This window comes from Sinohyriopsis cumingii, chromosome 1 (assembly GCF_028554795.1).
Source record: "Sinohyriopsis cumingii isolate HCF-2022 chromosome 1, ASM2855479v2, whole genome shotgun sequence".
NCBI classification, from domain to species: domain Eukaryota; kingdom Metazoa; phylum Mollusca; class Bivalvia; order Unionida; family Unionidae; genus Sinohyriopsis; species Sinohyriopsis cumingii.
In genome coordinates, this window is record NC_142961.1 from 33,433,160 (window position 1) to 33,457,737 (window position 24,578).

A 24,578-nucleotide genomic window follows, 5' to 3' on the forward strand; every position below is an offset into this window, starting at 1 on the left:
TCTTTAAACTTTCTCACAATAAGCTGAAAAAGCGCCGAATGTGATTCACAACTGGCAGCCCCATTGACACATTAATGAAAATAAGATGCCCGTCGACGATGGAGACAGGGGTCAATCGGATTAAAATCAGACTGAGGTTGGGGTACTAATATTAAAACTTCATGCACACTTGTACAGAAGTGTACGCTCTGACAAGCTAAGCTAGCCAGATTACGTCAGGCGAGCCGTTAAAATCTTAAAGCACCTAATGTGCACAGGTCAGAGAGCTATAGCAATTTAGCGAAGACAGAGGGTGAAGAATTAACCAATCAGAAAACTTCGAAGTCGTATAGTCAAATGATAATAAATTGATGTTCGGGTTATTTTTTAGGCCAGTTTATTTCGACGAAACGCATCGGCATCAGTTTGATAAGAAGTTAAGTTTGGCTGCGTGTAAAAGATGTCTTGTAGATCAACGGAATTTTGGAGTCTTTCGCAGTCTTTTTTAGATGTAGCAGGGATTAAATAATAATATATTTTCCTTTCTTCGTTGATACAGGGTATAGGCACTGGATTTACGTAAATAGTTCCTAATATCTGCTCATCTTCTAAACTGAAGTATCGTTCATTCTCGATATGTGTGTGTGTGTATGTATGTGTGCATATATATATATATATGTTTTTGTGTGTGTGTGTGTGTGTGTGTGTGTCAATGCGGGCATACATTGGGATCCAGCTCTATTTCTAAAATTTTACGATGTATCCCGCATCATGGAGTGGTTGCTTTGGACAAGCATTCGTGTCCAGTTGTCGTTTAAAAAATCTCAGATTTACGATTCATCTTTCAGGATGGCATCGCGCTTTGCATTATTTTTTCAAGGTCTCGTGTCTTTGATGAGGAGAGCATTGATAATAATCAATGTTCACGACAAAATGACACTTTTAGGATTCCAAAATTCGTGACATACTGAATTCAGAATCAGACGATCCCAGCAGATAATTCTATCTCGCTATGGTCTAATAGTCGAATCGCATGAAATTTAGACGTATATCACTACAGGCTACATAGAAGCTTTGTACAAGGACATTGCCAGACAACTTCATGAAGTCATACATTCCTGAGTCCATATTACAGACTATTGAAAACCCCGTCAAGTTGTATCCTTTGACATGCATCAATTTCCTATATGTGTAATTACATAAGTAAGCAAATTTTGTCATGCATTCGAATATGCGCATTAGATTAATATGAAAACTTGTACAATCTCCAGAAGTAGTGTACAATCAAAGGTACACGTCAAAATGTGCTCTTTTTGTGAATCCCGGCATGTGAACGCATAGCAAATTACATGTATACACCAACGTGTCTTTCAATATCTTTCACAATTTTGCCAGTTTATGTGAAATGATAGGTGTTATATTTTAGGTTAGTCAAATTTGTCCGATAAGTCCCTTTCAAGGAAATTGAGCATTATTGCCAGTATTTTACTGTACGCACACAAAAAGTTTTATGTCTCTGTCTTGCATACGAAGTGTTCTCTTACGGCCCAGTATAGTAATAATGATCGATAAATGGATGGTTTGGTGGATTATTGATATGTGATTAGCTTGAATAAAACCTAAATAGTATGAAAATATTCTTCGTAAAAAGATTGGGTTATTAAGTAAAAGCAGTGCAGATTTACAGATTTGAAATAAAAAGTTATGAAGTTTAATGAAACCTTTTATTTCATTGGTGGAAATGGAAAATAAAGCAATAGAGTAAAAATGGCTGAGATTCAGATAGTCCGATAAATCAACCCCACTAATCTGTGTTGATACTGATGGACGATGTTGTGGGACTGACGTCACCTGTTCATTAAAATGTGCAATTTTGCTGCATGCAAATGATTCCGGAACAAACCCGCGTACTCTTTTAGACACATACCGGTAATTGGTAACAACCATATCAAGCGCGAAATTCAGAATGACCACAGGACATATGGTTGTGCTATTCCAGGTGGATTTAAAAGTCACCAAACATATGATTTTCTCAGGAAATATAATCTACATGTCACCAAAAGAACCCTTCAGCCAACGGTAGCTGCACAGCCAAGAGAAATACCGGTAAGTGTATAACATGTACACCGATGTGTGCAGCAAAACTTGGATGCAGATAAATTTCAGCTTTTAATGAATAAATGATATCAGCCCCTCACCCGAAAATCAATTTCATCACGGGTGAAGGGCTGATTTATCGGCCTATGATTCAGACTACACGTGGGGCCTGTCAATAAATAACAGGTGAAGAAATATTGGTTCTAGCTGTAACGACACACCTTTTTCTCAAACGGTGGACAAATAATTCTGACGCATGGTAAAGAGAAAATAAGATTAAACTTAAAACTGAATGTATGTCTTCTCGATATTAAAATATACAATTTTATTTCAGTCGATAAATCTAAGAAAATTTAATGAGCGCCATGATAGAAAGACGGATGAATATATATAGGGAAAATAAAATGTTAAGAAGAAAAAATTAACGTGCGAGGAAAATAAAAAAATGTATTGTATATCCTATCATCAAATAAGCGAATACATCCGTTCATAAAGTTTTGAAATGTACGATAAACTTCCCGCCTTTATTTCGAACGTTTACCATAAGTAAAAGGTCCCATTTTTGTTTTTATGTGTGTGTCTGTGTGTCATCATGAGGTAAAAAAGGAGACTACAGTAGCTTCGTTAATGTTTGGTAATTGCTCAGCATTGTGGAGTACTAATGTAAACCCATTTGTCTACCTGTGTACAGAGTCGTGTTATTTCATTATTGGTGTTCTTCAATAAAAAAATGCTTGAACTATTACTTACAAGGTACACTAGTGTTGCATATTCATTAACGTTTAAATAACAGCCATTGTTTGTGAAATAACTAGCAGCTAATTGTTGTACCGAATTACCTCCTGTGATGTACAATATATCTGGGGATCGCGCCAAATTGTCGAGTATAAAGAATAATGGATAGATTTTAAGAAAGGGATTTGTTCCTCACTGACAAATGCACAAGTAATGTTCTTTAGTTCTGTAGGAACGCGTGGGAACGGTGTTCCCTTAATTTCTTGCACGTTTCCAAAGAGGCTGGAGATTTATAGTTCCGGAAATGGACCGAAATCCTATACACTGGGATAACTTCATGTATACAGGTAAACGGGAAATGCAAGAAAGAATTTGAAATACAACGATCAGTGAGACAAGGATGTCCATTATCAATGCTATTATACGTAATGGCAATAGAAATCCTAAGTCACAAGATTAGAAACAACCCAGAAATACAAGGCATACAAATACCAAACCTTAAAAAAGAATTAAAAATGCTCCAACATGCAGATGATTGCACCAGCTTTATAAGAGAGGGGAAATGCTATAAGCATCTAGTAGAAGAATTTGAAAAATTTGGTAAAGCGTTGGGTTCCAAAATAAACCACGACAAGACCGAAATCTTAAAAATAGGTAACTGGCGGGGCAACCATCCTGGATTGCTCCCCCCCCCCCCGCCTACTGAGAGACACGGTAAATGCTCTAGGGGTTTACTTTGGTAAAAAAGAAGCTGTAGAAAACTATAAACATATTATCATCAAAATAAGAGAAAATTTGAAAATCTGGGCCATGGCGCCATTATGTATCATGGAGCGGGCCCAAGTGGCCAAGACTTATTTATACTCAAATATTAACTATATAATTAAATCCATAGATATGGATAATACAATTTTAAACAAAATATACAATGAAATAATAGATTATATATGGAATCATAAAATGCATTATGCATAAAAAGAGACATTATAAAGGGCCAAAAGTAGACGGGGCTTGGGGTTGCCGAGCCCCCTACTACTAAAATTAACTAACATAATCAATAGATTAAAAAAATTACAATCAGATTCGGCTACAGCGTGGGAAGCACTGTACATCTACTGGTTCGGCTTCACCTTGAGAAACCGACCAGAGATATACAAAAATAACAAATTAATTTTAAAAAATCGAAGTACCGCGCAAATTTAAACATATAAGAGAACTAATTTTAAAATATAGGGACAAAACAGATTTATGGAAAATAGAAATAAGTAAAAGTCACGCTTAAATTAGGGAGGAGGTAACCAAAAATATAAAATGTAGAGTAGAGCAGGACAACTGGGAGGTAAATTGGACAAAAACTTGGAAAAATTGGGAAAAAATAAGATCTGTCAAAACACAAAGTATAATTTTTAAATACCTGCACAACGCCTGGCTAACAGGAGAAGAAGCAATCAGACGTCGTATGATCAGGATAGTGCCGAAATGCCCTTTATGTAAAACAGCGATCTTCACCAAACTACATACGATTGCCCAGTGTGATAAAACTAAACATAATAGGATAATGGTAATAATGGAAATTTGCATAAAATATAAGTATAACAAAAATAACATTTTATTCATAGATATAGACTACGAAAACAAAATCGTTCTAAAAATTATAGACTATATAGTAACTACGATGATATCCTGTGGACAGGTGATAAAGATTTTTAAATAAGATATGTGATACAGATAAGAATATTAAACACAATACGAACTCAGTACGTCTTATGACGAACAGATACTTACCGCCAGGCTGATATAACGCAATTTATGTTGGAATTGGGGGGAGAGAGGGGGAGGGAGGAATCGGTATTACAGACCGAAGGGTCGAGTAGCGCAATTGTGAGCCGATGCCATACCCATACCCCCACCTCTCACCCCACAACAGCCACATTTCAAAGAAAATTTTAAATTATATTTCAAATATTTCAACAACAAAAAAATATAACCATTTTAAAAAAAAAAGGAAAAAAAAGAAGAAAGAAAAATAAAATTATAATTTAAGTTTATTTCTCTCTGAAAGAAAATTCTAAAGACATATATAGTAAGGGATACAGGGAAACTATATGGGGGAAGTAAAAGGCGATGACATCATGGGGCTAAGTCACATGGCGCTACGCGAAGTGGACAGGCCCACGAAAGAGTTTTTGAAAACACCTCATGTAGAACATAAACATACAAAACAGAGACACAAATACATACTGGATAACACTTAGTTTAAAACCCTACTAACTTCTTCTATATCTTAAAAACCATACAGCTCCCGCACTGTATGGTTGACGGTGACTGACCACTATACGATAATGTGGTCTCATAAACAATTTTGGAATTTTCAATAAAGAATAATCATATAAACTAAATAAAGGATGCCTAACTCGACCCAGGAGAAACACATAAAAACTAAAGAAGCATGGACCTTGGATCGAGCGTAACCTACCTATCAACATCATTAAAAACTATTACGAGGAACGAGATATATTATCAGTCGAATAATACAATAGGAATTTTTTTTATAAACAAAATCGAAATAGTACACCGTTCCATCGTCAAAATTCGAAAACCATAAAACAAATTAAAAGATAAAATATAACATATCATAACGGATCTTAAATCCAAATTAGGAAGAAATACAACTGGGAAAGATATTTTATCTATACTTGCTGTCTCAAACATACAGAAAATATAGCATACACACAATATAGCACCACTACATATAGCAAACACTGAGACCTAGGCGACCTCTAGCAAAGGTCACAAAAAATTTAAAGGGAAGGAACTTCGAGCAAGGTGAGGGAAACCAGGCTCAGACGAACATCCCTTTAGATAACACTAAGGAAACATAAATACCCCATCAAAAATTCTAAAAACTAAATTTTTGATATAGAATTTTGTTTTAAATAAAACATACAACACATCTGAGGGGGAAACACACAAACATAAAATACTTTTTTATTTTTTTTGGGGGGGGGCATTTGTTTGGTACCCCCTCCCCCAAAGAGATTTATAGTTCGTTCCAAACAGGGATAAAACTCGTGTACACTACTGCCATAAGTACTTTGTTGTGTTGTTTTTTTATTTCTAGCTCTTGTTCATTTGTAACAAAGATCACCAGCTCTAGACCAGTATATTCTATTCTCCAAGCTACACATTTCCAGAGTGAACACACAAAAAAGGTTATGACGTTTGCAAATTCGAAAATAGTTTCGACGTGCATGACGTTGTCCCACGTCAAAACCCGAACAACAGGAGCTGTAAATGCATCACACAAGCACATGACTCCTACAGATGACGCTTCTATGTTAGGGACTTGATTGACTAATATAGGTATGGAAATTCCATCCCATTAAACATTCAGTCACGTTACATTTCTATATACTTGTGTTCAAATCTATATATCTCAGTATTTGCCCAGTCGTGTTGCAACTTTTAGCGTTGAGTAACCATATAAGCCGCGACATTATTTTGAGCTTCATATGTTTGAAACGTGTTTCCAGTTCCGCACCTAAAGATTTCTGTTTTACTTTCAGTATTCCTTCATCCTAAATTAGTTCTAGAAAAAAACTAAAAGTGTAATCGGTCTCTGTACCTCAAACAGCTCTTATTCATTGTTACTAAATCAATTCTATAAAAAGACTAAAGTTGTAATTCGTCCCTGTACGTAAAACTGCTCTTACTTATTGATCGTAAATCAATTCTAGAAAGACCAGACTCAAGTTGTAATTCGTCCCTGCACCTAAAACAGTTCTTATGATATGCAACAGATGCAAAAAGTACCTTGATATATTGAGTTGCGACCTTAACTTTAATGATAGAAATCCAATCATGGAATGCATCACGTCTTTTAGTGAAGATATATAAGAATATCCAGTTTGATCTATTTATATTAAATAGCACATATCTTTTAAAATACATTGGAGAACATTTCTGAAACCTAAATTATTGATTGACGTGCGACCTTGACATTGAGGATATGACGCGATGTAGAACGCGAGAAACCTTGCAATGATTATATATAGTTATACCACATCCATTCATTTGAAATAGTTGTAAAAGTATCGAATGGAAATTAAAGTGTAATGGACAGTTCAACATGTTAAATCGTTACACTCGCTTTTAAGATAGTACACCCGAAACGACACGCCTGCTAAAATGGTATACAGTTTTGTATTCGTGGAGGATAATAACGTCAAAGTTTTGGCCATGTTTGTAAAATAACAGCAACAAGAAACAGAGAACAGATTGCAAATCAGTTCTTGAACATAGTAACTTAACCACACCACACCACATTGAAGAAAATACGAAGGCAAAGCTACTAAACAAATTGGAAGCTAAGTACAGGTTTCAAAGTCATTAGGACTGGGTTTTTTTTCCCTAGACTTGCCGCAAATAGGAGCCTCTCTAGCTGGTTTCATAGCTCCAGATGATGTTGCTGAAGTCATATGCTCATATATTCGACGTGCAAGTTAAAAAAACATTCAGGTCCGCTGTTTACCAATTTGGAATGTTGTTATAACGAATGCCATCAAGCTGAAGACAAGCAGTAAACACTTGTACTTTGTTGTGTACACTTTCCAGACTTCTTTATTTAAAAATAATTGCACTTGATATAAAGTATTGTCGATAAACTATGTTGCCTAATGTGAAGGGGCAAATTTCTGTCGATCTACGGAAAGCACATTAGTTTGGGCCAGAGAACAATTAATTAGATTTATGGGCTATACTACAGCGATTCCAAATATCTGGTCGGTAGTGGTAGGGATTTTTAAATTAAGCATTAATTTACTTAACCGCGAGACGGACTATTAGGGACACGGCTAACTTCGATTTCATATTGGATATGTCGAAATTGAAAATTTTCCAGGTACTGTTAGTCGAAAACCTGGAAGGTCAAGTTGACCCCAGTGTTAGCGCCTAATAAAAGGCGGCAGATATATTTCATCCTAATTGGTTACGCTAAATGGGGGCGTGTTTCCCTTTAGCTGTAAATATCCCCCCCCCCCCGCCATCGAAAAATCTGCTTAGTCTAAGCTTTGCTGCAAGATTAAAGTTACAGGGGACTCCGAGAGTCAATTTGGAAGAAAGTCTCTCGTAAAACATTTGTCCAAGGGACCGGATGTTGGAAAGTCGACAAACACAATTTTGGCGGTAGAAGCGCGAAACGCTTTGCACAAAAGTTATTTGCGTCAATTGCATGAAATTCGTTGATACCAATATAATGATTTGCTTGAATTATTTGATAATATTTGCATGAATTTATTAGTTAAATTCGTAGATCAATTCTCTTGATGTAAGTATAACTGTGTTGAGTTTATATATATATATATATATATATATATATATATATATATATATATATATATATATATATATATATATATATATATATAAACTCAACACAGTTATACTTATATCATGAGAATTGATCAGTTAAATTCGCAGATCAATTCTCTTGATATACTTATATCAAGAGAATTGATCTGCGAATTTAACTATGAATTCGTACAATAATCTTCTTTATATAAGGTTGTCGAATTGTTTGAATTAGTGGTCTTGTTTTTATAGAAATTAGGTTCTATGAAATCGAAGTTAGCCGTGTCCCTAATAATCCGTCTCGCGGTTAAGTAAACGAATGCTTAATTTAAAAATCACTACCACTACCGACCAGACATTTGGAATCGCTGCAGTAGCGATTTAACAAGCGCCTGTCCCCATAAATCGAATTAATTGTTCTCAATTTGCCCCTTCACACCTAAACTAAATTTGTTTCGCAATAAGTATTTATGATAAAGCCTCGTAGATTAGCAGTAATTATATATTCGATTGCAGAGTTCAGGATAATTGTTCACACTGTTTATCGCTTACTCTTCGTAACGAAAACTTGTAATACTAAGCAACTGCTACATAACCATATACAATTTATGTCACATAATAGTACACTGTAAGACTCAGTACTCTTTAACAAATTGCATGGAACTGGATGTCTACATGCTTCCAAGATTAGAATATTGAATAAAACGTAATCATACTTGCTAAAAATAAATAATCAATATAACTTAATATTGTGTCTTAATAATCATGTCACTACATGTAATAAATATGTAAAACACTGTAGCAATTGTAGTCCTCAAGTTTGATAAGAGTAAAATCTTCAAGTTTGATAAGAGTACTTCAAGTTTGATAAGAGTACCGTCTTCAAGATTGATAAGAGTACACTTTTAAAGTTTAAATAAAGTGCAATCTTAAAGTTTGATAGGAGGACAGTCCTCTAGATTAATAAGAGTACAACATTCAAGTTTGATAAGGAGTTCTGTCTTCTAGATTAATAAGAGTACAATCCTCAAGTTTGATAAGAGTACAATCTTCTAGCTTGATGAGAGTACAGTCTTCTAGTTTGATGAGAGTACAGTCTTCTAGTTTGATGAAAGTACGATCTTAAGTTTGATGAGAGTATAATCTTCAAGCTTGATGAGAGTATAATCTTCAAGTTTGATAAGAGTACATTATTCTAGAATAATTAATAAGCGTACACTCTTCAAGTTTGATAATAGTACAGTCTTATACTTGGATAAGAGTACAATCTTCTAGTTTAAGAGTACATACTTTAAGTTTGATGAGAGTACAATCATCTACTTTGATGAGAGTGCAGTCTTCTAGTTTGAGGGAGTAGAATCTTCAAGTTTGATAAGAGTACAATCTTCAACTTTGATAAGAGTACAGTCTTCTAGATTAATAAGAGTACAATCTTCAAGTTTGATAATAGTACAGTCTTATAGTTGGATAAGAGTACAATCTTCTAGTTTAAGAGTACATACTTTAAGTTTGATGAGAGTACAATCGTCATGTTTGATGAGAGTACAATCTTCCAGTTTGAGAGAGTAGAATATTATGTTGAGAGTATGTTGAGAGTACAGTCTTCTAGTTTGATGAGAGTACAATCGTCAAGTTTGATAAGTGTAAAGTCTTCTAGTTTGATGAGAGACAAATATTCTAGTTTGATAAGATTATAATCTTCAAGTTTGATGAAAGTACAATCTTCAGGTTTGATGAGAGTACAATCTTCTAGTTTGATGAGAGTACAATCTTCATGTTTGATTGAAGTACAGTCTTCAGGTTTGATTGAAGTACAGTCTTCAGGTTTGATGAGAGTACAATCTTCATGTTTGATTGAAGTACAGTCTTCAGGTTTGATTGAAGTACAGTCTTCAGGTTTGATGAGAGTACAATCTTCATGTTTGATTGAAGTACAGTCTTCAGGTTTGATGAGAGTACAATCTTCTAGTTTTATGAGAGTACAGTCTTCTAGTTTGATGAGAGTACAATCTTCTAGTTTGATTAGAGTACAATCTTCAAGTTTGATGAGAGTACAGTCTTCTAGTTTGATGAGAGTACAATCTTCCAATTTGAGAGAGTAGAATCTTCAAGTATGTTGAGAGTACAATCTTCAAGTTTGATGAGAGTAAATCTTCAAGTTTGATAAGAGTAGAAATCAAGTTCACTAGAGTTTCATAATATTTGCTACCGAACATTATTTGGCTAAAATTTTAGAAACAAATCATTCAAATACTCCGACTTGCTGTAGCTAGACTTAGGTAATGAAAACTAGAGAGAAATACTGTCGGAAGTTGCTAACTCATTGTGTAATGGATATTTACAGAACATAAATATAAAAACAAAATTTAAATTTCCTTTCTAGCGCATGAAACGGAAAGACGGACGGATGGACATGAGAAACTGCCCTCAACAGAATATAATGAGCAGTAAAAAATCAACTTACATGGAAAATAAAAACGTTAATGAAATATTCAAAACTATTATAAATGTTCCGCTTTCTTTAAGTAGTTTTACAAGCAATATAGGTCCCATTTTTTACACTTGTGAGTGTGTTCATGTGTGCATGTGTGGTTGTAGTCTAATGTAAGAATTACTATAGTACCTTCAAGAACGATTCGAAGATGTGTTCATATCATGGTAGGGAATGTAATGCAACTCCTTTTCTCCACGAAAGCGTGTGCGCGAGCGCGCGCGCGCGCACACACACACACACACACACATATATATATGGCTCATAAAACTCAGCAACACTTGATTTTATTGTGTTACATTCTTTAAATTACGGATGAAATTTTTGTAACATTTCAACTTTATGTATTACATGTACAAAGAATTTTCAGAGTTTGATATTTTTCAAGACTCTGCTATGCATATTTTAACTGCATGTGTCATGTGTAACAATGACCACTCCGGTGGCCTAAGTGGTTAGAGCATCCGCCTCGACCGAACCCCGGTCGAGCCATATAAAAAACTTATACAAATGGCACAAGCAGGTGCCTTGCTTGGCGCTCAGCATTAAGAGGTTAGTGTTAGGACTGGTCATCCAGGTGTCAGGATAATGTGACTGGGTGGGACATCATGCTACATACCTGCAACATGATGCCCCAGTACTAGACATCACCATAAACTCCCTCACTGCATACATCGTAGTGATATGATTGATTTTAAAAAAAAACTATGTTAAAAATCCAAAACACACACAAACACACACATACACATACACACACAAACACACACATACGCAAACACACCAACACGCACACACAAACACACACACATGTATAATAACAAGATGCGTTGAACTTGCAGACAATAATTCTTTAATGTCCACTTAACTTTTTCTAAGCATGGCATAGCATGAAACGATTTTGTGTGGCTGTATAAGCGCAACACTAAACTAACTGCTCAAATAAAGCTCATTTTATTGAATGTGCAATACAAATTTCAATATTTCAATCTTACTTGACAAGTAATAACAATGAGGCGGGGTGGGTGGGGTGAAGCATACTTCAGTATTCGAAAACCAATCTCACCAACAGGTGTGATTATCGTATTCCTCCTTTTTAAGAAGCAGAAACAGAAAGAAAAAACAAAAACAATCGGAGCTAATTCAATAAATACATTAGAGTTTAAATGTCTTTATTTTATACAATAAATGCAAGGATTTCAAGATAAAAAGAGAACCGTGATGCATATCTAAGACCAATACAAAAATAGACTACTAATTTAGACGAATTGTTGCAAAGATTGAAGTTTGTAATACATGCGAAACATGATTTGGACAGGAAGTTCGTTTTGGGGAAAAGCTGGCAAGTGATCTACTGTAACTACTACTATAAATTGCCGTCTACATACATACGATCGACTGATCCATCGCTTCGTAAAGCTTCTCAGTTGCGGTTTTGACACAAGTTGCAGCAATTATCCAGTTATTACGACGGAGATGATCTTGAGGGAACTATGTCTACCCGTTCGTTAGTTGTAGCCAGTTTATTTGTGGACAGGCCTTCGATCTTTAGCTATCATAAGCTATTGGCTTCTTGTGTGTCCCCCGTCCCCGTACCAAGGGACAAAACACCACCAATAGTATGGATATCATGATGGTCGTTATCATTATTATTATCATTATCATTCTCATTCTCATTATTCTCGTTCTTATTCTGTTTAGCAATAGCACTAATACTATTGATACTACATCAAGCAGTTTAGTATATTCTCAAATTGTAGTAGCAGCAGTGGTGGAGTTGGTGATATTTACCTTTGTCGTTGATCGGATTGGTAAAGATTGTAAAAGTAGCAACAACAGCAACAGTAGTGTAGTAATAAGTGTTGTTATTGCTAATGCCGAAAATTATCAAAACAATATACAGGAGAAGTGTGGACGAATTTCAGTATGTGGATGATTGCGATAAATATCGATTTAAAATTTAGTTTTCAAAGATTTTCCTATCTGCCGGTGCACTAACCATTATTGTCTATTCTCATCTGATTAAAATCAATCTCCACTATCCTACGTGAAGATCTGACAGCGACCCCTTAGGGTCATGTTCTAATGACTTTTGAGTTTGGCTTGCCAATGGAAATGCAGATTTCAAAAACCTTAAAGTAAATCAAATCGTTCCGTACGCGTTGATGCTCTTCAGCCACACGTCCCGGTCTCCAAAACGCGAAAATATAAGACTTATCTGATTTCATGATACATTTAGTATTAATGTCATCTGAATATGATCCCTAAGTGGTCGTTGTCAAAAGTTTACTTAGGACAGGTGGGATCTAATTATATTGAGACTGTTGTCTAGTAGGCCTCAATTTCATCCATTTAAATCCCCGTGATGTGGATCTATTCTACTTAACATGTGGTTATGCGATTTTGTGAGAGTATATATATATATATATATATATATATATATATATATATATATATATATATATATATATATATAAATATATATATATATATATATATATATATATAGAGAGAGAGAGAGAGAGAGAGAGAGAAAGTTCTCAGTATTATTTATGACATGACCATATCAATGGTAGTTTTGAAACTGTTTTAGATCTCACATATTTCTTAGTACAATATAAAAGGACTGTAAGAGTTTGAGATTTTCTTACCATATTGTGCGCAATTAAGCGGTCTCCATGCATACACAGCAATGTATCCCTATCTACCCTTTGGAAATAATGTTAGAATAATGACATAATGTTGTCCACCTCAATAGTTGAAGGCAATAAAGGGACATACATTAACGCAAATATTAAAAACAACATAGGTCTGTGTGGACCATATCTATTGTATAGTACTATTCTCTTGTCGATGCTAAGCAAATGAACTTACTTTCTGATTTTCGCATGAAATACTAATAAAATGCAGAAAGTGATGGTAGTTTTGGATTTTGGTTATGATGAAACAAAAAAAGAAGGAAAAAAAAGAAACGAGATTTTAAATATAAACAAACCCCAGTATTAAAAAGGTATTTATTTAAATGTAGCTCATAGACCAATATGGATAGTATACTTTTAAGTGAGTTGCGGAATGGCTGCATGAAAGAACTAGTCTCATCAATCGGTCTGGACTCTTTTGCACTTATAATTCGATTGGGACCTTTTACATACGAGCAAGAGAAAGAATAAAAACTTTTTAGAAAGAACACAATGTTACAGCACCCGATACATGAATACTTAATAGATCTCTCGTGAGCGAAACAGACAAACAAATATGCTTAATGTATTGAACTCCGGGCATGTTCTTGGTTTTTTTCCTTCCTGATTTTTTCCCCTGTTGTATTTCTTTATATGATATTACCCGACCGCCTAGCCTTGACTATTCTAACGTGTTTTGATAAATCTCTCTGTAAAGGTAAAACCGATCTATATATAGCATGAAGGGAAACAAAATATATTTTCTTTAATATGCAAATATTACTACACCATACTTTCGATACGTCGCAACATAACAATTTATAAAGTTGCCAATCGGTGTATAAATCGTAAGGTCCGTGAAGAGTGAGGCAATCAAAGCACCAGGCTCGTAGTACTTGAACGTCAAAGTGAAACATAATAAACTCTTTCAAATATACGAATATAATGTGAACTAAGGCAAACGGTTATTAAATGCCATCAGGCGTGGTATAACGGTAATATCCACGTCTGATAAGGTGCTGTTCGCTCCGAACTTTGACCTTATTTTTACAATTTTGAGAAATGATATGATAAAGGTAATTAATATAAATATAATATGATAATATGTGGTCAGTTAAGGTAATTCAGTGGTTGGCCGAATGGTCTAAAGTGCAGACCTTTACAGAACATTGCTATCGCACCTCTGTCCGATTGGGTTCAATTCCGGCTAACCAATGTGGATATGTGAGAAAGCTTGCCAGTAGTTGCTTGTAGGTTGGTCGTTCTAACCGAATTTTTCACGAGTTGTTCCTCCACCAGCTATACTGGCCGCCATGGTAGCCTTTCTTGCGCTAAGAATTGGCGTTAAATCCGAACAACAACAACATTTCAAAGGGAGTTTCATATGCTGGCAATAATCAAAAAAGATAAACGAAGATGTGCACGAAAAGGGGCATATTACACGATCGATTCCTACTGGGAACAAAAGCCTAATTATTCAAACGAGAGTCACGGCATATTTGAAACATTAGAACATTATTATTTCGTTTATTTTGAGTAAAAATTATTTTCGAGTATAAACATAAAAAAATATGTTTGATAATAATTGCTGGTATTTCAGAAGGGTAAGATATTCATTAAACAATGTCTTCTACCATCTTTCATTGATAAATGGGCTCCTTTTAAGTTAATTACATCGATACCGCTCTGGTGGTCTAGTCCTTACAGCGTCCGCCTCGGATGCGGCAGGTCGTGGGTTCGATCCCGACCGAGTCATACTAAAGACTTACAAAAATGGTACTAACAGCTGCCTCGCTTGGCGCTCAGCATTTAGAGGTTGGTATTAGGACTGGTCGGCCTGGTGTCAGGATAATGCGACTGGGTGGGACATCATGCTACATGTCTGCTCCAGTGCTAGACATTATTATAAACTGTCACTGCAAACATGGTAGCGATATGACTGAACAATTGTTAAAGCTACGTTAGTAGTAAGGTGGGCCACATTAGGGACAATGGGACTTAGCATTAAAACACCCCTGGGCCACTTTAGGGACAATGGAAATTTAACATGGAGAAAAACGCTGGGCCACTTTAGGGACAATGGGAATTTAACATAGAGTTTGGGCTTGTCTAGGGACAAGGGGAATGGAACAGGGGACTATAGTGTGGGTCTGTCTAGGGACAATGGGAATTTAACATGGGGAATAGATCGTTGGACTGTCTAGGGACAATGATGGTAGAGGGTCAAACACAACAGAGACAGAAACATACATACACTAGTACAAGCGTGAGATTTATATATAAAGCATTACCAAGACCTGAAATCTTGCTGGGGTGTTCAAAAATTTGCATAATTGTAATGATGCTATAAATAGCTATAATCAAGGAAATGCTCAACGACAAAATGGATGTGACTAAAAGTAACGCTAAAATGACGAAATTGTCCCAGAATTTAAAGGAAAATAAACATATCCCCGAAAATTAAGTTACAATGGTTTAGACTAAAATGGACAAAATTAGTAACTACTTACAATATCAACTTCTGTGACGATCGTGAATAAATACCTATGTATCTATAATCAGCTGAAATTCCTATGAAATCCCACTATCTATTTATAGCTCCAACTTGTGGGTTTTTCCTTTGGAAAATCCCACTATCTTTTTATAGCCTCAGCTTGAGTGACGTTCCTGTTTATGAATTCTAGTATATATGTATAGCTACAAAATGTGGAAATCCCCAAGTCGATATTTATAGTCTCAAAATTTCCAGCGTCAGTGACGTCACTGTACTGAACACTAGGGGATAAATGGCAACAGTGTTGCAAGTGGCTGACCTGAATACGCGCTACTGTAGGTAGGTAGGTAGAGTGTATCTGATAGGGATAAAGTGAGTTTTATAGGGACAAACAGAGACCAATACACACACACACACACACACAATATACGCGCGCAGACACACTCACACTCACACACACACACACACACACACACACACACACACACAGAGGGAAGAGGAAAAAACAAACCCCAAATATACTATCAACACAGAAGGGAGATAATGCAAACCCCAAATAAACTATCCACACAAACGTACGCGAACGCATACAAACCCCAAATATACTATCCACACAACGTCGCTAACGCATACAAACCCCAAATATACTATCAACACAGAAGGACATAATACAAACCCCAAATAAACTATCCACACAAACGTACGCGAACGCATACAAACCCAAAATATGCTATCCACATAACGTCGCTAACGCATACAAACTCCAAATATGCTATCCACACTCGGGAGGAAGAAGAAAAAACAACCAAATATACGATCTACACAACGTACGCGAACACACACACACACACACACACACACACACACACACACACACAGGGAAGAGGAAAAAACAAACCCCAAATATACTATCCACACTCGGGAGGAAGAAAAAAAAACAACCAAATATACGATCTACACAACGTACGCGAACACACACACACACACACACACACACACACACACACACACACACACAGAGGGAAGAGGAAAAAACAAACCCCAAATATACTATCAACACAGAAGGGAGATAATACAAACCCCAAATAAACTATCCACATAAACGTACGCGAACGCATACAAACCCAAAATATACTATCCACATAACGTCGCTAACGCATACAAACTCCAAATATGCTATCCACACTCGGGAGGAAGAAGAAAAAACAACCAAATATACGATCTACACAACGTACGCGAACACACACACACACACACACACACACACACACACACAGAGGGAAGAGGAAAAAACAAACCCCAAATATACTATCAACACAGAAGGGAGATAATACAAACCCCAAATAAACTATCCACACAAACGTACGCGAACGCATACAAACCCAAAATATACTATCCACATAACGTCGCTAACGCATACAAACTCCAAATATGCTATCCACACTCGGGAGGAAGAAGAAAAAACAACCAAATATACGATCTACACAACGTACGCGAACACACACACACACACACACACACACACACACAGAGGGAAGAGGAAAAAACAAACCCCAAATATACTATCAACACAGAAGGGAGATAATACAAACCCCAAATAAACTATCCACACAAACGTACGCGAACGCATACAAACCCCAAATATACTATCCACACAACGTCGCTAACGCATACAAACCGCAAATATACTATCCACACTCGGGAGGAAGAAGAAGAAAAACAACCAAATATGCGATCTACACAACGTACGCGAACACACACACACACACACCACAGAGGGAAGAAGAAGAAAACCATTATACACTATCCACACGCAGTGAAGAAATAACGCTTTATATATATACTATCAACAGAGAGTGAAGAAAATAACCCATTATATTCCATCAACACAGAGTGAAGAAGAAAAAGTTTTTTGAAAGCACCTAAGCCCTCACCTGCAATGATCAACTCTGCCAAACACCTACACCCCACCCACCCCCACTCCCAACACTACAAAACCCATTTAACCCGTTATTTTATGGCATCAGTGTGTGATTTAGGAAACATCAAGACACAAAATGATGGACGAATAGACTGACTATTGTTTACGGACTTGCATGCCTAAAGAGCGTGCGTGAAGGAAAACATCCTTCCATTTCAATTCTAACTAAAACATGATCCAGAGGGATAGAGAGAGGTGAAAGAGCACAATTTCATAAAGTGTGAGTAAAAACAAAACACGCCATCCTTATTATACAATGTCAAGACCAAGAGACACTTACGTTTTCTTTCTGGTCTATTCTCTTTTAGAAGGTAGTATGAAATTTCACATCAGGGCCAACGCATCGGCTCACATTGTCAATTTTTCCATTTCCATGTTTTTACTGGCACAAGTTCTTCATCATCTTCAATTTCTTCTTCTTCTGAATCCCTCTTCTCTGTTTCGTCTTGTTTTTGTTTCTTCTCTTTTCTCGTAGGGCACTCTGAATTCCAGTGTCCTTTCTCCTGACAACGATATTAGGTATCTTGACTTTTGTCTCTCTTTCTTAGACGAAGCAGGTATTCTGGAGACAAATACCCATTTACCTTTGCAGATATAGCAAACTTCATTAGCACTTACACACTTTCGTATGACTCTCATCAAATCAACGACCAAAAGAGTAAGTTTTGTTGCCACTTTCGCATGTGAATTATGCTTTCGTATGACTTTTAGCAAATATTTGACCAGCAGGTCGATCTGTGCTGACTCTTCCATCTTCTTGATCGTTTGAGAGCGGAATGAATACTCTGACGCTAAGACACTCTCCTTATATACATGGACCTGCTGCGTATGAAACCTAGTCAAATGTAATTTTGCAATAAGATGAAACGATTTCATTGAGGAAGTAAAAAGCAATGATGTACCGTATCGCCTCACACAAAACCTGAAGTTTTAGTTCAAATCCGTGTCAGCGATTTCGAAGACGACATAACTGAGCTTTAATCAATGCTCTCCAATTATGCCACAAAACCACGAGTCCTGATTCACGCCAAAAGAAATTTCGTTCGGTCCATAAAAAATAGTATCACATCCGAGAAACGCAAAAACGAACTTCCAGAAAACTGAGAACGACGGCTTACACCTACAACGTAAATGTGTGAGTTCAAGTAGTGCGTAAAACTTAGTCAAATTAGATTTTTATAGTCAAGACGAAACGATCTCTTTTCGAACAAGAAATCAGACACCAAGTGACAATGGCGATCCGTGTCACACAACACTTTTCAAAATGTATATTATCAGAGGTTTGTTCTAGCGATCTGCACGGTTAAATTAAATGTTGATGTATTTTGCAATAAGACGGACACAATTTCCATGGGATCGCCCATGGTACGATTGTTCGTGCATTAGTTTAATTTTTAAAAATATTTTTTTATATAAATCGCCTATAGGATAGACCCAGTAAAGCATGGCCATTCTCGTCACTGTCTGAATAGCTACTCAAGTCAATTCGAAGCGAACGCGGTAAGAAAATAAGTATAGCCAATGAAATGGCTTACAACGGGTGATGCATTGTTTTGTTCTAGGGCTGTGTGGCATAATAATCCCTATGTTCTTGCGTTGTTACCATTACAGTGCAGACAGACTGAAATGTGAACTTACAAGCCCTCTTTGTGTGTGTTGTACCATTTCCTCTTACCACATCAAAATACTGAGCGTCACAGTATTGGTTCGCGTTTTCAAGCTGACCATTTTTTTATATCTCACTTAAACATTTCGACATAAACACTCACATCGGTAGAGTCAGAACAGACGTGTTACAGTATTGAGGGGCATGTTATCTTTTCTTTTTCAAACTAATAAATTTGGGGTTTGTATGAAGTAAAGAACCGAAAGTACAGTGAAACTCAAGGATGATGACCCAATCTGTCTGTCTATTGATGCGTGTATTTACTTAAGAAGAAATATGACCTCTAAAACACAAAGAGATACGGCAAGCATGATTAGATTAAACACAACGATGTTTTCCTTCACGCCCGTGTAATTTAGAGTTTCAATCGTCTTTGAAGACAAACTTGGTCTCCTTTTGTAGGGCTTGAAATAATAAAAAAAACTGAAAAATCTTAAGCACTTTGCTATAGATAATTTCATCAACAGACCAAACAACATAAATACCGTTACAACAATAGAAAGCCTTAAATCTTCTATCAAAAAGAAATGCATGAAAAAATTAAAGATTAACGATAACTAACCAATGAAACCGAATTTAACAAAGGCAATGACATGTGAAGAAATGCCTCTCACTTTGGAAAGGTAGGCGAATGTACTCTGTCATGCACCGTCAACTTGAAAAAAATTATAAACAGAGAGAAACCTGAATTCAAAATTCAGTTGTTTCTTTTTCTTCAAAATTATTTCGTTTCTTTTTTCTTTTTTTTTTTCTGAAGAAATCTAAGCACTAATATAGAGTGGAAAAGGGAAAATGCACATACAAGCTTTGATATTTCTGAAAAAAGGAGGGGATATTCCTAACGTTCATAACCACCTATATATGCTTGGACTTGTCTGTGACTTATCCACAAAACAAGATATACATATTTCTGGTCAAGCTGCAAGTGTGTGCGTGTTTTTGAAAATGGTAAAAATTGGATATACAATTTTCTCGTGACACTTATAAAGTGAAGAGTCTGTGCAAGTGTCAAAAGCCAAAGTCATATAAGTTTTGTATTTTGTACGGCTTGTAAAGATTTCTACTTTAGAAAATGTGAAGTATCACAAGTTATTATCACAAACAGAAGTGGAACATAGGGGCTTGCAAGAAAGAAAATAACCCAGACAGTTGGTGTCATCAAGAGTGCTAGAGACGGTACCCGAACTTGCTTGCCTGCTTACTTGAATTAAAGTGATTTTCGCTCTAATGGAGCATGTATCACTTGTTTAATAACGCACCGCGTGATTTTTAATTACTCCTGGGGAAGGAAAGAGAGCCTCATCCCCCAGGCTTTTATGTACTCACAGACTATTTTTAAATTTAGTCACTCAGGTGTAGGACTAACTAGTCCTTAACAACCTGACTGAAAGACTTTAAACATGAGTGGGAATTGTCTCACCACACACTCATTTTTCTGTCCGAGCGTGGTAAAGGAGGAAAAAGGTGCTCAGCAAGACAGCCATGGATGTTAAGTACTCACCAAAACGCTAGCCCGTACTTATTTCAAATCAAGTCCCGTTTTTGCTAATGGACAATAAAAGGTACCAATAATGTGTTAACCACCTGTGCAATTAGTTCAAATCTAACGAGTCTGTTAAGTTTCCTACTTCCTAACATATCTGTCTAATATTAGTACTTAGTGTACATAAAAATAGCCATACTGATCTTATTTTAAATTATTATGTCTAAGCGACATATACCAGTTTGGTCATTGTTAGGTTTAAAAAGTTAAGTTTGTTGTGGTGTTCCAATGGGTCAAGTTTGTTTCGAGAATAGTTTAGTCAAGGAGGGATACCAAGCCAAATATGGTTCCCTATTTAATAAAAAGCAATCTTTTGGAGCCCTAAAAAAAGTCTGTTTTTTCTGTTAGAAGGTAACACGTCTCTCTTTTGCTTTCACGTTCTTTCCCGCACTCCTAGTCTCATGATTCTTGATATCAGGAAATGCGTAGCCATGATGGGCGGTAATGTAAGCAGCGGTTTCTACCAGTTGACTGAGGGGGTATCCAGTGTAGGCTTGTCTGTAGAATTGGGGAAGAACTCTGACCCCTAATTCCCATTGAGAAGGTCTTGGTTTAAAGGTGTCTAGAGATTTGTAGGCAACGTATTGTATGGCTGTAATAAACTGCCCTGCTATGTTGACGTCATACAATGCTTGATCTAGCCCCATTTCGGTGTACTTCTCAACGAGGGTCAGCGTCCCCCTCCTCCTCAATCGCCTCAATTTCCTCTTCTGGTTCTGATACTAATTCTTCAGTTGAGGTAGATAGTTTCAAATCCGCTGCTATGGTGTCTGTCGCTGTTATTGTTGTTGTAGTTGTTCTTTCAGATGAGATTGCCTGTAGTATCGGAGTGAGAAAAGAACGTAGTGCCTCCGATAATTACATTTGAGTTTGCCATACCGTTTGTGTAACATAACTGGACCTTTGTTTTGCCACCACTCTTTCCGGGACGGGTTGTTTGTTAGGTATAGTTGGCTGTTGACTAGCTGTTATTTGTGTTCTCGAGGTGGGTGGAGTGCTAACTGGCTAGGTCTGCATTTCTTGCTCCCGCTGCTGTTGCGTATATTTCTTCCCTCCACACCGAGTTCTGGACCTAATTCTTTAAATTTCGTTGAACCCGAACTTACATTATCCATATTATCACCAACAAAAGAGAACAAAACGCACAGACCTAAAAGAAACACTCATTCACTTTTTACATAACATTACTATTTTTAAAATTTTGATAAGCGACGGAAACGAACAACTTAGAGTCACACTTTCTAACCAAGATAAAGAAATCATGTGCTGATAGACTCACTTCTGTATTTTTTCTTCTAACTGACTAACGTATCATAGGCAATGGAATGTGATTTCTTTTCGAGAGTATGGGGTAGCCCTGAAAATTTTTTGGGAAGTTGAAGCTATGGCGATCGCTTAGGTTATAAGATGACGGCCTCCTCTGACGACAGGCTTTCTCACAGGATAAGGTCTGCTTCTTCGGAAAGAGAAGAAGAACTCTTTGGTGTCGATAAAACTGTTAACAAAGCCTCTGCCAGGTTCATGCTGCTGTTGCTGTTGCTGCTCTCTCTGCTGTTTATGAAGTCTGTACTTCTCCGTCCATTCTTCTTTCTCCTTCTTGAATTCCTCCTTGAAGAGCTCTTCTTTCAGGTCTTCAGTGACTTTCAACATTATGATATTGTCTATCTCTTCAGGTCTCGGTATCAGACTTGTCATGACCCTATGCAAATTCACATAGGCTTCGTTTAACTTGGCTTATCTTGAGCACATCTTCGTAGGAAGATGAGTCGACAATGGATGGACAGACTGGAGACACAACACAACACTACACAACATTTTTGAATTCAAAATTGTCGACAATGGATGGACAGACTGGAGACACAACACAACACAACACAACACAACATCTTTACCACGCTCGGACAGAAAAATGAGTGTGTGGTGAGACAATTCCCACTCATGTTTAAAGTCTTTCAGTCAGGTTGTTAAGGACTAGTTAGTCCTACACCTGAGTGACTAAATTTAAAAATAGTCTGTGAGTACATAAAAGCCTGGGGGATGAGGCTCTCTTTCCTTCCCCAGGAGTAATTAAAAATCACGCGGTGCGTTATTAAACAAGTGATACATGCTCCATTAGAGCGAAAATCACTTTAATTCAAGTAAGCAGGCAAGCAAGTTCGGGTACCGTCTCTAGCACTCTTGATGACACCAACTGTCTGGGTTATTTTCTTTCTTGCAAGCCCCTATGTTCCACTTCTGTTTGTGATAATAACTTGTGATACTTCACATTTTCTAAAGTAGAAATCTTTACAAGCCGTACAAAATACAAAACTTATATGACTTTGGCTTTTGACACTTGCACAGACTCTTCACTTTATAAGTGTCACGAGAAAATTGTATATCCAATTTTTACCATTTTCAAAAACACGCACACACTTGCAGCTTGACCAGAAATATGTATATCTTGTTTTGTGGATAAGTCACAGACAAGTCCAAGCATATATAGGTGGTTATGAACGTTAGGAATATCCCCTCCTTTTTTCAGAAATATCAAAGCTTGTATGTGCATTTTCCCTTTTCCACTCTATATTAGTGCTTAGATTTGTTCCAAAAAAAAAAAAAGAAAAAAGAAACGAAATAATTTTGAAGAAAAAGAAACAACTGAATTTTGAATTCAGGTTTCTCTCTGTTTATAATTTTTTTCAAGTTGACGGTGCATGACAGAGTACATTCGCCTACCTTTCCAAAGTGAGAGGCATTTCTTCACATGTCATTGCCTTTGTTAAATTCGGTTTCATTGGTTAGTTATCGTTAATCTTTAATTTTTTCATGCATTTCTTTTTGATAGAAGATTTAAGGCTTTCTATTGTTGTAACGGTATTTATGTTGTTTGGTCTGTTGATGAAATTATCTATAGCAAAGTGCTTAAGATTTTTCAGTTTTTTTATTATTTCAAGCCCTACAAAAGGAGACCAAGTTTGTCTTCAAAGACGATTGAAACTCTAAATTACACGGGCGTGAAGGAAAACATCGTTGTGTTTAATCTAATCATGCTTGCCGTATCTCTTTGTGTTTTAGAGGTCATATTTCTTCTTAAGTAAATACACGCATCAATAGACAGACAGATTGGGTCATCATCCTTGAGTTTCACTGTACTTTCGGTTCTTTACTTCATACAAACCCCAAATTTATTAGTTTGAAAAAGAAAAGATAACATGCCCCTCAATACTGTAACACGTCTGTTCTGACTCTACCGATGTGAGTGTTTATGTCGAAATGTTTAAGTGAGATATAAAAAAATGGTCAGCTTGAAAACGCGAACCAATACTGTGACGCTCAGTATTTTGATGTGGTAAGAGGAAATGGTACAACACACACAAAGAGGGCTTGTAAGTTCACATTTCAGTCTGTCTGCACTGTAATGGTAACAACGCAAGAACATAGGGATTATTATGCCACACAGCCCTAGAACAAAACAATGCATCACCCGTTGTAAGCCATTTCATTGGCTATACTTATTTTCTTACCGCGTTCGCTTCGAATTGACTTGAGTAGCTATTCAGACAGTGACGAGAATGGCCATGCTTTA